Source organism: Lissotriton helveticus, chromosome 6 (genome assembly GCF_964261635.1).
Source record: "Lissotriton helveticus chromosome 6, aLisHel1.1, whole genome shotgun sequence".
In the NCBI taxonomy this organism is placed as follows: domain Eukaryota; kingdom Metazoa; phylum Chordata; class Amphibia; order Caudata; family Salamandridae; genus Lissotriton; species Lissotriton helveticus.
Window position 1 is genome coordinate 1,170,229,244 of NC_136067.1, and position 15,500 is coordinate 1,170,244,743.

Here is a 15,500-nt window from a genome sequence, read left to right on the forward strand (position 1 = left end):
AACTGGTCATACGATAAGCCTCTCCTGAGGTAATGCGCCTTCAGGCGTTGCAATGCACAATAGTGCAGGGGCCCTGGAAAGATTGCCTGGATGGACGAGGAAAGTAGCCCCACCACCCGGGCAATCTGACGGAGGGAGGTGTGGGTTTTGGAGATGGTTTGACGCAACAGATGCAGAATCTTGGTCATCGACATGTGGACTGAATCCAGCACAAAACCGAAGAAGACTATGTTATGCATTGGAGAGAGAACTGACTTGTCCCCATTGATAATGAACCCCAAGCCCTGCAGGAGGTAAACCGTCTACTGCACCTGAGCAGCCAGCGTCCGAGGGCATTGCGCCATGAGGAGGATGTCGTTCAAGTAAACAATCATCCAAACACCCTGACTCCGAAGGAACTCCACTACAGGATGGAGGACCTTTGTGAAACACCAGGGCGCCGAGGACAGCCCGAACCGAAGGACGGTGAACCCGTAAACCTTCTGCCTCCATTCGAACTGTAGAAACCGGCGGTGCTGAGGGTGGATCGGGATGACCGAGTAAGCGTCTTTGAGATCCAACCTGCCATCCAATCTCCCAAGAGAAGAACATCCCAGGGGAGATGGATCCCCTCCATTTTGAAGTGCCGGTACACCAACCACCCATTAAACTCCTTCAAGTTCATGACAGGCCAACGCCCCCCGTCGGTCTTCTGCACCAGGAAAAGATTGCTTAGAAAACCACGGGGATGCAGATCTGACCGACAGATTGCTTCTTTGCATAGAAGCTCGGAAACCTCCTAGTCAATCAAACTGGTGCCTGCCACAGAAAAAACGATGGGATGAGGAAGCTCTGTTTGGTGGGGTGAATAGTAAAATTCGATGTGAAAACCCTGAACCATCATCAAGACCCAAGCATCGCTTGTAACCTCCCTGAGAAGGGGAAATTAAACTTACCGTTGGGGGCAGGACCGCCTGCGTTGTTCTTGTATCCTCCACGGCTACAGAATCTTTGTCCTCTGGTCGGGTAAAAGTTGGTGAAATTGGCGGTAGTATTATATTGACCCCGCCCGGAGCCTTGTCCCCTACTGAGATTGTGTTGTCCACCACGGCCAGTCGCTCGGCTCCTACAACGACTGGCCCCATTGGAAAAACGAGACTGAAAAACCCTTTTAATGTTGGATTGGGCCTTGTCTAAACTAGTGAAAGTGGCCACAAATGTTTCAAGTTCCTTCAAAAGGATCTCCGAAAAGGCCCCCTAGTGCCACCGTACCAGCCTCCGAAGAGGCTAAGTCACCCAGCTTAGGGTCTAACTTTATTAGGAGTGAACGCCTACGTTCAGTCGACAGAGCACAGTTGGCGTTACCCAAGAAGATAATTGCTTGCTGAGCCCAGTTCGAAAGGACCTCTGGGGATATGGTGGAAACCGTCACCTTCACCTCCTCCGCCATATCTAAAATCTTCGTCATGGCCCTACCGCGTCTAGGAGCTTGTCCTGGCAGGAACGCCAGGAGCGGTATATACCCTTAGAGGGATCTTTTGTAAACTTGGCCATGAAGGTGGCCATTTTGGAGTGAAACTCCGGAGTAGGGGTCACCTTCCCCTCCAAAATTGGACGAGGGCACTCGGCCCTCAAGCAACCCCTAGCATCCTTCTCCAAGGGCTTGCAGAGGCGACCTGCCACAAATTTAGCCACCTTGTCCCCCGGCGTCCAGGCCACTGACCGTGGATGAACGATTTCATCCGGATCCACTATGCCCGAGGAATCCTGAGGCAACTCGGCGGCGGTAGAACTGGCCGGACGCCATGACCGCGAAGACCCTTCCTCATCATCCAAATCTGCAGGCGAACCCCCATCAAGCGATGGAGAGTACGGAACAACGGATCCAGCGGGGGTCAGGACCGGCAAAGGCAGAGGCGGTGGAACGGACGTCTTTGCGAGGAACGCACTTTTGAAGCGGTCGAAAGCGTCCTCATCCACCCCTTGGCACTCTCCCGGGCCCTCCTCCATGCGGCCCTTCTTAGGCAAAGAGGCACCCTCCCCCTGGGATACAGTAGGCGTCGGTCCCTGGGGACCCAAGTGGGAGCCTGCCAACTTGGCGCATTCCGTGATAATGGGGTTAGATAAACGTTCCTCCATCGGACCTACCACATCATTCACACATTTGAAGATGGACTCGTCCACTGCCTCAAAAAACTGGTCATCTAAGGGTACGTATTGCACCTGCTCCTCTTCGTAATACTCCTTGTTGATCATTGTCTATCAAGGTCACCTGCCCCCAAGGATATAACGACAAATCTTAACTGGAACCTTGCCCGTCAAGAATGAATTGGCCCTGGGGATTACACCCTACACTAATCCTGCAGTCTCCTTCTAAGCAATCTGCAGGTAAAGGTATTGAATTTAAACTAAGAGCATTCCTACATGAACTGACAAATAGGTGAAAACAGGGGCACAAACAGGGAGATCACCATGGATCGTATGTACTCCCCCTTTGAAAAAATATAGGCAGCCAAAAGGTCTGTAAAGCTCTTTGGCACAGGAATAAAACCCAAATGTAAGGTGGCACACGCCTCCAGCGCGTGGGTCCTCAGTGAAACTGACTGGACCTAGCCACCACCCAAGCGCGTGAAAGGCTCTAGCAGGCCAGTGCAGATAATCCTGCCCTCAGGCGATTTCTGCAGCTGTGCTGCTATACGGACACCCACCGGGGCATAGACAATGCTCACAATGCCAAGAAATTAGTAATACAGACCCCCAAGGGGGCGTTCGGGTTGGCGGCAACACGGGGACAAGGCTCACCGGACCGTTGGAGACGCAACGCGGAGACCAACGAGATGCGGGGGCTCCCCCTAGCGGCCTGAGATCACAACCGCACTTTGGAACGGCCGCGAAAGGAGCGAGGAACGCTCCCGCGGCCCGGGGAATCTGTAAGGGGTAAAAACATACAAAGACTCCCCACGGACGTATCAGGGCACCACCTGAGCAAGCTAAAGCGGACCCAACTGCCCAATGTGACAATACAGTACAAGCACAATAAAAAATTCCAGATCACAGAGAGAGAACTAAAAGTGACTTATCTGGTGCTGCGGAGCAGCGAAGAAAGAGGAAGGACAAAGTTGCTGAAGGGTCTTCTTGGATGTTTGGACACTGTAAAAGGACTTGTGGCTGATGCTACCTTGTGGACTCATGGATATTGTAGTCTGTTGGTTTCTTCTTTTGGATAGTTTTTTCCCTTTATTGGGCTAAAAAATGTTGACGACTTTTTCTGAAGCTGCTGTGAAAAAAATGTTGTTATTAAAGCGAAGAAAGAATAGCATAATCGGAGCCTCCGGTCCTGACATAGAATTCCATAAGGCCCTTTAAACTGCTGAACCCTTATGAGATGTAGATGTGGAGACATACCTGCCCCGGGTCTACCCACCTGGTCTGGAAGTACCCAAGCACACTGCTTTAAAGAAGGACATCACAATACAAGAGGTCCTCGCCGCTATACACAGGCGGCTGTAACCCCACAAAGCACCTGGCCTTGACGGCTATGGTTGGGAGTTTTACAAAACCTTCGCCTCTCACCTTGCTCTGATACTCACACGACTATATAATTCCATTGATAAACAGGGTGCACTACCAGAATCAATGCGCAGTGCCACTATCACAGTAATTCCAAAGCTAGGCAAGGACCCCAAAAACTGTGCCTCCTACTATCCGATTTCATTGCTGAATGTTGTTGCGAAGATTTTTACTAGTGTGCTAGCACTCGGATTTGGACCCTACGTGCAGGGACAGGTTGACTCAGGTCAGGCTGAGTTCATCCCGGAGCATGATGTAGTGACAATACGAGGAGGCTATGCCACCTACTGAACAAAACGCAGAGCTCCCGGACTCCAGCACTCATATTGATGATAGACATGGAGAAAGCGTTTGATCGTGTGCACTGGCCGTATCTATACCGGGTGCTGGGGCTGATAGGCCTTGGCACACCCACTGCCCAAGGACGTAAGCGCGTCAGGGAAGCGATGTCCCAGCCTCTCCCCCCCCTCCTTTTCAGCCCCTTCTCCGAATCTCTTTCTTTTACTCTCAACAGTTGGTTAATACATGTTGTTCTTTATTATCTACTCGCTGCCTAACCAAATGCACAGACCACCGGCCAAGGGTTGTAGGTGGCTAATGTTGTAATGTAGTCACACTACATCAAATCAATAAAAATGATTTTTACCGAAATACATAAGTTCCCTTTATACCCATTTGATTTCTCTTTATTTTCTAACATATGAATTTCTCTAAACTCGCCACACAATGAAATATTGTAAGGTGCAGCTTAGTTGCTGGCTCTGGCTACCTCTGGTTCTTGGAGAATCTACAAACCTTTTTTATGTCCGTGACCAGACTGGTCTATCGCCCCTAATGTGACTCTACATTTTTTTTCAACAGTTAGGACCTGATTTAGATCATAGTGGAATCAGTCCTGCAGTCGCTTTTTGGGTGGTCTTCCCGCCTGCCCTATTCAGATATTAGTGATTGCATAGATGAAAGACTACCGCCGTCCCGCTGTCACAGGAACCGAAGGTAACCTCCTCCATTACCTGTTACCTGTTTTCACTTGGCTGTTCACATATGCTCAAGATTCGTGCACTATGAAATTTTGTGTGCTTCACCAACTGCACCACAGGGTGCCTGGATTGTTCCTAACATCATGTGACTTCCTCCCCCGATTATGTGGACTACGCTGTAGCATGCAAAATGTGCTGTATTGGTCCTGTACTCTTGTCCCCTGGCATAATTGTGTTATCCCATATGATTCTGTTCCCTGGTGGCAGTAGTAGGATCATGAGGGGTCACATTTTGTGGTAAGGACAGACTCACATAACAAGAACACTCTGCAAGTGGCACAGGCTTCTGCCATGCTTCCCTTCTGCACACGGCTCCTGCTGACAGCCGCACCCAGTGTCAACAAGGGGGACATGTCAACTGGCAAGAGCAAGTCAATTTCTGTGATCGGCTCCTCATTAACAAACCGTTACCTCACTACACGTGCCACAGAGCACCTCATGCATGAAGATCCGCGCTTTGTATTGTTGGATTTTGGCACTTACCTGTTACTCCAGTCCTCTGATGTGGTGATCCAGTATCATCGCCTCCAGTCCTTGGCTGCCTCGCTACTTCGGCAGCCAGTCTCCAGCACTTCCAGCGACTTCAGCACTCAGCGTCCGACAGAATCCTGCAATAGAGAAGCAAGCATAGCCAATAAAAAAGGGCTAGCAGAGCAGGCTCTAGACTCTGATCGAGCCTTTCATGGCATATTTGGGGGTTTAAAACAGTATCTGGTGACACTTGAGACTTGTGCCAGCTGCACACACGAGTAAGCTAACTTGGAGCTTGTCATGCAATTGGTGTATGAACTTGAACATAGCACACGTTTGATCAAGGGAGCTAGTGCATTTCTGGGACGAATTCAAATTCTATTTTGTCAGTGTTGCTTGGGACTGATATAAATTCTTTTGTGCCAGTGTTGCTTGCAAGTTGAACAGCAGAAAAGGAACTATAACCAACTGTGTTGTTGTTAACAGTTGTTATTCACCACTGAGGAAAATTGAATTTTGCCCTGTCCTGTGTGCCTACGTGTTCCCCATCCTATGTTATATGTGCATGATCGATATGCATATATGTCCCCCTATGATCGATTACAGACGCAATTATAGTTGTGTCCAACTTTAGTATGTCAGTTATCCGGTCCCCGTGAAAGCAACGTGAATTAGGCTTCTAGGCCTATGTTGCCCACGTTTTACATTATGCACGTTAATTCATCGAACTGTCCCCGTTTCTAGGCCTCAAAGGGCCTGCACACCAGATTTAAGCTCCAGTCTCCTGAACCCACTCCGAGGAGCGATGCAGCCCCTCCCGCATCCCTGACCCTTCGCTTACTTCTTGCCGCGCAGCGCGGTGCCCGGCCTGGCTCTGCCTGCCTGTCTGCCAAGAATATGTTATGCCTCTAGTTATCAGTTCAGCTCTCCGTCTTCACATTCCTAAGCTAACGAACCGCATAAACATCTTCAGCTATAGTCTAGTCTCTCTGTCTCCATGCAAGAGAATTTCTGTATTAATATCCATAGAGGATTCATAGCACACGCAATACACGTAGAATATATGCATGTACCAGTCTTAGTGTCAAGTAGCTTTTGCCCTGATAACTTTTAGATTCTATCAACATGTTCTCCAAACACCAGATACCAGATATGCTATAGGTACATGTCGTCCTGACATCGTAGACTTTAGTCTCCTCTTCTAGTGCAGAAGTCATAGCCCCCAGTTCTCCCTAGTTACACGTCATGGCCCGTTTGCGCGCACCACTAGGTTAAAGGGTCCAGCTGCCCAGGTAGCCCCCTCCATGTATCCACCCATTTATGACACTTCTGTGACGTTTTCATCACATGTCTACGTACACGCCTTCTTTGTACGCCCATTTGTTCTTATCTTACGTTTGTCACTTGTTACGCCTACTGTATTCAATGCAATTGTAATGTTTTCCTATATATACTATGTACTGTTAATGAGACGTTGCAGCTGCCAGTCCATGCCATTCTATTTCAGGCTGTTCCGATCCTGTCCCTTCCCTTATGCCTGATTAAAGCCTGTTCGACTCAGATACCCCGGATCCTGCCTCTTATTTATTGAGCTATCTGTTTTATTTAATGTATTCAAAAATAGTACCGTAATTAATTATTTATTTACCACATAATGGCGCCCGAACAGAGACGAGCCCCTTCCCCACGCGCCGGCGATGTAACGCAGGCCCCCTGACCCTTCTACAGCCGTGACGGAACTCTACCGTGCACGTGCAGATATTTCTGCTTCATCAAGTCTCCCTCAGGCCCACGGAGGAGACGGAGACTGCGGTCCGGCATCCAGACGAGGCGGTGAGGAATGCGGTTCGTCCCGACCAGAGCCCAAGCCGAGAGAGCAAGGTCCGAGGTATCCGGAGGCCCACCTGTTTCTGAAGCCCGAAGTTCGAAGCGCATGTGTAGTAACCAGACGTCGTAGCAGTCCAGTCCAGTCCGAGGCCTTCAAGTTTTGCTTCCCGGTGAGTACCGTTGCTGGGGGAGTATCTAGACGGGGTCATTAGTTTGTCTCCGGTCCGATGGGTTTGGGTACACAGATCCAGTCCGACGTGTCCATCTAGGTGGATACGGTATGACGTGTCTCTTTATGAGACCGGTATGTTCTGTACTGTTTTAGCAGTGCATCCAGTAATTCTAGTAAGTCCGTTTCTCGAGAAATTCAAGTGTTATGTTCTTCAGTGTATCAGGTAGTATTCTGTTCGAACTGTTATTAATGTATTTCTATGTCGTGGTATGAGTGACTTGTTTGCCATTTCATTACTGTGATTATTGTGTATTGTGTTTAATTCAAGTACGACTCGAAAATGCCTCTGTTTTCAAAGTTATGTCAGATAAAAACCAGAAAAGGGTTACTCGAAGAAGCAGTTCCTGTCCCTCCTAGGGACAGTCCTGGACATTTTATGTATCACAAGCATGGCTTAGATGCCATATTATATCTAGACTTATGGGTAGATTATACAAAGAACCTTGAAGAGAAATACAGATGGCCTGTATCAGGTACATGGGATGCCGAGTGCATCATGCGAGTAGAAGAAGCATTATGGAAAAAGAAAGCCAGACAGTCCCAGAAAGACGCCATCGAGTTATGGCGCAAAGAATCTCATAGAAGAACCGAAAAAGAATTCAGAAAAGCAGAATTAAGTAGGGAATCCTCAGGAAAAGCCCAAGAAAGGGAACTTCTAGAAGAAGGTGAACGAGTTAGAGCAGAACAATCAGACAGACAGAGAAATGCCCTAATTAAAGGTATGTATCCTCTTCTTGCCGAGGGCTTGCCGAAGGCAACCCCGGAAGCACCCTGTAATTTACCGCCACCATTGGTCCCGATTAAGCTACGTCATAAACCGACTGCAGCTGAAATTTTCCTTTCGTCCTATTTAGACGACACTGTCCCAGAATATGCTAATACAGATCCTACTCCGCCAGTCCAAGTTCAAGTCCAGCCTCCTGTTAATGTAATTCCTGTTCCTCCAGTCACTGGTCCCGGGGACCACGTTAATGTGCCAGTACCCCCGGACCAGCCCACATTAAGTGTGCCCGTTTTGCCAGTCACTTTACCAGCACATTCAGTATTAGTTAACGATTCCAGTTCAGGAGGAGCAGGGGGAGGTACTCCTATCACCCCGCCTCAAGTAAAACGACTGACGCTGAGAGACGCAGCGTTACAGCACACGCCAAAAGTGACTACATACGCAGACCTCAAGCGACATCTTACTGACTGCATATATGATTCAGTTCCAGGCGAAGATCACATGATATTATATTCCGTACGTTTAAGGCGAGTTGCCAACTTTTTGGCCACCCTGCCCGAGATGAAGGAACATCTAGACAGAATATATCATTTTATCCGTACTGGGGAGAACCCAGGAAGTATTCACGAAGCTATGGTACACAGGAAAGCCGAGATTCAAAATATGATTTTACAGTTCTTAACTGTTTAATAAGAGAGCAAGATTATCCTGATAAAAATAAAGACGAGATGAAAGCCCTGACTAGGTGGAGTGACAATATAGCCGAGGGAAAACACAAGTCACAAGGTAGTATAGAAAGTATGTACAGGAAAATTCGTAAGGAAATTATAAGTATACACCAAAAGGAGGAAGCAAAGAGAGCAACCGAGAAAGAGAATGACTCTTCAAGTGAAGAGGTAGACAGCGAGAATCCCGCCAGAATAGCGTATGTAGGTAGAACTAGATTTTCCGACAGACATTCACGTCTAGATTACAAGAAAGTTTTTCCTCCTCCCGTACCAGAACAGTGTTCTCTTGAACAAGTATTCCAGGCCACCGATACAATTCTGAAATTACGAATAGGTTATAGTGAGCTTAGTACCATGCATGAACAAGAACTAGCCCGATCAGCAGTCCGATGGGTTAGTGATTCTGCCACGTTTCCAGACGAAGTAGTGGCTCAAACGTTTCTGAAACTACCGCCAGCCGAGCAGCGACTGGTGGGTATGTATATGATCCAGCACCTCATTACACTGTATGAGGATCAGCATTCTGATTCAGGTCCTTTACATGATGTACTGAACGAGTTACTCCTAAACCGATGGAAAGGTCTAGGTACCGATTTAATTAGTGTCATTCTAGAACAGCCTAACTCGAGTGAATAACACCCGACCAATGTGCACAGTTGCAAACTCTATTGAGTTTATTAACAAATTTTTAAACCTTTATCGATTTCAATTTATATCAACATAACATCTCAGTTACGAACATTGAACATAACAGTGTTTGTTATTAAGACATAACAGTTCTTTTTAAGCTCAAAACAATGCAGCGTTTATAACATTACACATCATATTCACATGAAACAATTAGCATTTAAGAAGCCCGATGCATTTCGAGCCCTATGAGGCTCTTCCTCCGGGGCCTGAAATCTAAACAGAATGTGAAAAAACAGCGTTACATTTTTGGGGACCACTGCTGAATTTTAGTCAAGAAAAAACGAAAACGAAAGTATTGTGCTCCACCACCATCTCCCCGTGTGTAAATTATGTGGGGCTTACCCTCTCCTTCTATGACTGAATGAAGGAACCTGAATAGTAAAAAACGCAACATAAACTCTCAAAACCCTGTATCTAGAAGACTATTTTTTTGAACAGCCACAGATCACGTCTATCTAACAGCTGAACTTACCCTCTTAAAGACGCATCGCCGAAAACTGTTTCTACAAGGAAAATAAATCATGGTCAGTAAACCGGACACCTTACAGCTTAAATACAGACAACTACCCAAAACCAATCCTCCAAGCTACGTACCTAGTGAGGAAACGCTGTCCGCAAATAAATCACTCTAGGCTGTTGCCAGACGGTCAGACGGCTTAGTCGAAACCTCGCGCTTAAAACTCCACGTCATCTACGCGACTCCCAATGCAAGTCGCAATACTACCTCACACGTCACTCTAACAACTAGAGCGGGCGGCTCTCTCTGAGAACGAAAATACTTCCTGTACACTACTCCTCACTCCATACCACGTGGTGTCGGCTTGGCATTCACAATAACGCTGATCTCAAAACTGAATCCTAGCACGCTAGAAGGTACACGACGCGTGTGAAGTAACAAATAGAAAATGTGACACATGCAGTGAGCTAATATAAAGAAAAAGTGGAAAAAAAAAAAAATAATTTGTGGATAGACCAACTAAGGTCAGTTGAAAACGATCGTTCTATACAATTATTTTCCATCAACCATCATTACAGTGCATGGAACACTTGGTACATGAAATTTTTACAAAAAGCAAGAAAAATCTATTTTTTCATTTAGCCCTTTCGGATCTTGAGTCCCCAATTTTTTTATCCAGAAGATTTCTCTCTGTAACAGAGATCTAGTTAAGTCCGTACCCTCTACCTTCTCCACCCTTTCAAGGACAGAAAACTGCAATTGAGCTATGCTGTGTTGAGCCTCCTGCCAGTGCACTGCTAAAGGGCTCTTCAAACTTTTGTTTCTGATGGTGCTTTTATGTTCAGAAATCCTGATTTTTATTTTACGCTCAGTTTTACCCACATAAAGTTTCCCACATGGACATTTTATGTAGTAGATCAAAACGTTAGAGTTACAATCAGCGTTGAAAAATAATGGGATGTTTTTGCCTGTTTGAGGATGATGTATTGACATGCCCGTGATGGCATTATTACAGTGGACACAATTACCACATCTCTTCATTCCCTTGAGAGAAGAGGTTTGTTTTTGTTTGAATTTAGGCGCCAAAAGTTCTTTGAGATTTTTTGACCTTGTGTAGGCAAACATAGGCTTTGATTCAAAAATGCCATTGAAATCCGCTTCGTTTTGCAGAAGTGCCCAGTGTTTATTGACTATATTCTTAATCTTCTGTGAACTCGTAGAAAATTTCATAACAAAAACTTGTCTCTCCTGTTTCTTTTTCATTTTTTGATGTAACAAGTTCGTTCTGTCATACGTTTTCACTCGTTGTCTGGTTTTCTCCAGAATTTCTTTAGGATAACCTCTCTGTTCATATTTTTTCTGTTGTATGTCTAGATGTTTCTCCAAGTTTGTCTCTTTCGAGCAAATCCTTTTAATCCTCATAAATTGAGAGAGAGGTAGGTTGTCTCTCAAATTCTGTGGGTGAAAACTTTGGTATAACAATGCATTATTTACATCCGTTTCTTTCCGAAACACTTCTGTTTGTATTTCCGAGTCCACTAAAGTGATAGCCACATCTAAAAAAGAGATCTTCTGTTCACTGATATTTGACGTAAACTGAATGTGTTCGTTAAACTGATCTAATTGTAGCAATTTCTTTTCCAGTAGAGATTTCTCAGCATTCCATATGACAAAGATGTCATCTATGAATCTACAGTATAGTACTGCATGCTTATTCCAGTCCTCATCAGTATATATGTAGTCTGCCTCGAATTTAGCCATAAATGTATTCGCATACGCCGGGGCCCCGGCAAATCCCATAGAGGTCCCTTGTTGTTGTAGAAAGAAACGTTCTTCCCATTGGAAATAACTGTGGTATAGGCAATAATGAAGGATCTCCAAAATGAACACTTTATCAGCCCTGATTGAAGGTTGACTCAGCAAGGCCCATTCTACTGCTTCCAGTCCACCCTGATGGGGAATGGACGTATATAGTGCTTTGACATCTATAGTACAGAGTAACATTTGCTTGTCTGTTTTTACTGTTTGTAGTTTTAGGAGAAAGTCAGTGGTATCCTTGACATATGAGGGCCATTTTTGAACGAAGGGTTGCAAAAATTTATCGATGTAGATTCCAAGGGGTTCAAAGATGGTACCGCACCCTGTTACTATCGGTCTCATCGGAGGGTTAGTGAGACTCTTATGTATTTTGAGAAGCATATACAATCTTGGTCTTCTCGGATGGTCTGCTGTCAGAAATTGTTTAGTGGAAGAGGTAATATGTCCTAGTTCTAGTGACTGTTCCAAAATAATGTTCAGGGTTGTTTTTAAGTCATCAATCTGGTCTTTATCCAATGGTAGGTACGTGATTCTGTCCGCGACATGTTCTTCCACTTTCTCGATGTAAAACTTTTTGTTCATCACAACTATGGCTCCCCCCTTATCCGCTTTCTGGATCATAATTGCTGAATTTTCTTGCAAAGATTTCAGAATGTTTCTATCCTGTACAGATAAATTTTTCTGTCGACCTCTTGATAGATTGATGTTCTGTATGTCATTGCGTACTGATCGCTCAAATGCTTCTATGATTTTATGAGAAACTGGCGCCTGAAACTTTGACTTGGGGCGGAATTCCAAAAATTCTGCCTCCTCTTTCTGAGGGGTAGCAGGAACAACATTAGTGAAAAAATGCCTCAATTTCAAGACTCTCATAAATTTGAAGAGTGACACTTCACACTCCAGTTGATTCGTGTTATGAGTAGGAACAAACCCTAAACCTTTATTTAGTATCCTGGTTTGGTGGGTTGACAACGTGGTGTCTGAAATGTTAACAACCAGATTTACTTCTGGCTCCTTGTTGCTGGTTTTTTTAAGGATTCGCCTTGTTTTCCTGTTGATTTGGATGGTCCGGGTGGTTGACTTGAATCCGCGGCGTCGGATAAAAAAGAAGTTTGTTTAGCTCCAGGAGCATGTGCTCCTCTTTCCTCTGATGGTTTAGAAGCTTCTGATAACTGAGATTGGACAGATGGTCTGCTTGCAGCTAGATCTGAGTCTGACACCGAACTTTCTTCAGAAGATACATTGGTCCTCTTTTTTGGGAAAACTCTTCGCTGGGCATAAACCTCTGCCCAGGTGTACACTTCTTGTAATTTGTAATCCAATGTATCTCTTTTAAACTTTCTCAACTTTCCTTCTTGTATTTCCTTAGTGTGTTTGTCCAACCTTGCATTAATTTCCTCCAGTGATTTGTCCAAGTCCGCTTTATCCATTCGCTCTTCCAAGTCTACCTTTATTATTTCAATTTCTTTAGACAGATCGTTGATTGCTTTTGCTAATTCCTCTACTAGAAGCAGAATTAAATCCAGGCTGCATTTATTTAGGATTGAATACCAACGATCCATAAAGTCTTTGTTGAGATGAAACCTGAATAACATGGGTTTGATAGACAGCCTCAAACCTCTGGGAATGCGTTTCACCCGATGATATTGTACCAGTGTCGATGCATGTAGTTTCTGGTTGATCTCTCTTCTCGCTAGAAATTCATAGTGTTTTAACTGTTGTATAATCGTGGTCCCTTGTGCATCAGCTGTTTTGATTTCATGAATAAGTGCATATATATTAGATGCTTCTTCTGGTGTATAAGCTAATGTGCTAGCTCTATGTTCAGTTGTATTTGAAATGGCTTCAAATTGCATGTTGGGTGCTTTCTCACAAAGGACAAAGTTAATGAAAAGAATTTGGATAGGAGAAGCACACCTGTTTTTGCCGTTACTAAACTTTTTGTAGTAAATAATCTATGCGTGCAACATTGGTGGCACGTTTGCCCTCACGTGCCCTCACTTGAACCAACCTAACTCGAGTGAATAACACCCGACCAATGTGCACAGTTGCAAACTCTATTGAGTTTATTAACACATTTTTAAACCTTTATCGATTTCAATTTATATCAACATAACATCTCAGTTACGAACATTGAACATAACAGTGTTTGTTATTAAGACATAACAGTTCTTTTTAAGCTCAAAACAATGCAGCGTTTATAAACATTACACATCATATTCACATGAAACAATTAGCATTTAAGAAGCCCGATGCATTCGAGCCCTATGAGGCTCTTCCTCCGGGGCCTGAAATCTAAACAGAATGTGAAAAAACAGCGTTACATTTTTGGGGACCACTGCTGAATTTAGTCAAGAAAAAACGAAAACGAAAGTATTGTGCTCCACCACCATCTCCCCGTGTGTAAATTATGTGGGGCTTACCCTCTCCTTCTATGACTGAATGAAGGAACCTGAATAGTAAAAAACGCAACATAAACTCTCAAAACCCCTGTATCTAGAAGACTATTTTTTTGAACAGCCACAGATCACGTCTATCTAACAGCTGAACTTACCCTCTTAAAGACGCATCGCCGAAAACTGTTTCTACAAGGAAAATAAATCATGGTCAGTAAACCGGACACCTTACAGCTTAAATACAGACAACTACCCAAAACCAATCCTCCAAGCTACGTACCTAGTGAGGAAACGCTGTCCGCAAATAAATCACTCTAGGCTGTTGCCAGACGGTCAGACGGCTTAGTCGAAACCTCGCGCTTAAAACTCCACGTCATCTACGCGACTCCCAATGCAAGTCGCAATACTACCTCACACGTCACTCTAACAACTAGAGCGGGCGGCTCTCTCTGAGAACGGAAATACTTCCTGTACACTACTCCTCACTCCATACCACGTGGTGTCGGCTTGGCATTCACAATAACGCTGATCTCAAAACTGAATCCTAGCACGCTAGAAGGTACACGACGCGTGTGAAGTAACAAATGGAAAATGTGACACATGCAGTGAGCTAATATAAAGAAAAAGTGGAAAAAAATTTAAAAAAATTTGTGGATAGACCAACTAATACTTTCGTTTTCGTTTTTTCTTGACTAAAATTCAGCAGTGGTCCCCAAAAATGTAACGCTGTTTTTTCACATTCTGTTTAGATTTCAGGCCCCGGAGGAAGAGCCTCATAGGGCTCGAAATGCATCGGGCTTCTTAAATGCTAATTGTTTCATGTGAATATGATGTGTAATGTTATAAACGCTGCATTGTTTTGAGCTTAAAAAGAACTGTTATGTCTTAATAACAAACACTGTTATGTTCAATGTTCGTAACTGAGATGTTATGTTGATATAAATTGAAATCGATAAAGGTTTAAAAATGTGTTAATAAACTCAATAGAGTTTGCAACTGTGCACATTGGTCGGGTGTTATTCACTCGAGTTAGGTTGGTTCAAGTGAGGGCACGTGAGGGCAAACGTGCCACCAATGTTGCACGCATAGATTATTTACTACAAAAAGTTTAGTAACGGCAAAAACAGGTGTGCTTCTCCTATCCAATTCTTTTCATTAACTTTGTCCTTTGTGAGAAAGCACCCAACATGCAATTTGAAGCCATTTCAAATACAACTGAACATAGAGCTAGCACATTCGCTTATACACCAGAAGAAGCATCTAATATATATGCACTTATTCATGAAATCAAAACAACTGATGCACAAGGGACCACGATTATACAACAGTTAAAACACTATGAATTTCTAGCGAGAAGAGAGATCAACCAGAAACTACATGCATCGACACTGGTACAATATCATCGGGTGAAACGCATTCCCAGAGGTTTGAGGCTGTCTATCAAACCCATGTTATTCAGGTTTCATCTCAACAAAGACTTTATGGATCGTTGGTATTCAATCCTAAATAAATGCAGCCTGGATTTAATTCTGCTTCTAGTAGAGGAATTAGCAAAAGCAATCAACGAT

At 44.5% G+C, this 15,500-nt stretch overlaps 1 long non-coding RNA gene across 1 annotated transcript in view; it reads right to left on the minus strand.

The window, feature by feature from the left end:
• Positions 1 to 15,500, minus strand: part of LOC144761677 (uncharacterized) — a 137,566-nt gene that overhangs the window by 104,472 nt on the left and 17,594 nt on the right. The window contains exon 2 of the long non-coding RNA XR_013595841.1: positions 5,073 to 5,197. This is a non-coding gene — a long non-coding RNA (uncharacterized LOC144761677). The remainder of the gene's footprint in view (positions 1 to 5,072; positions 5,198 to 15,500) is intronic.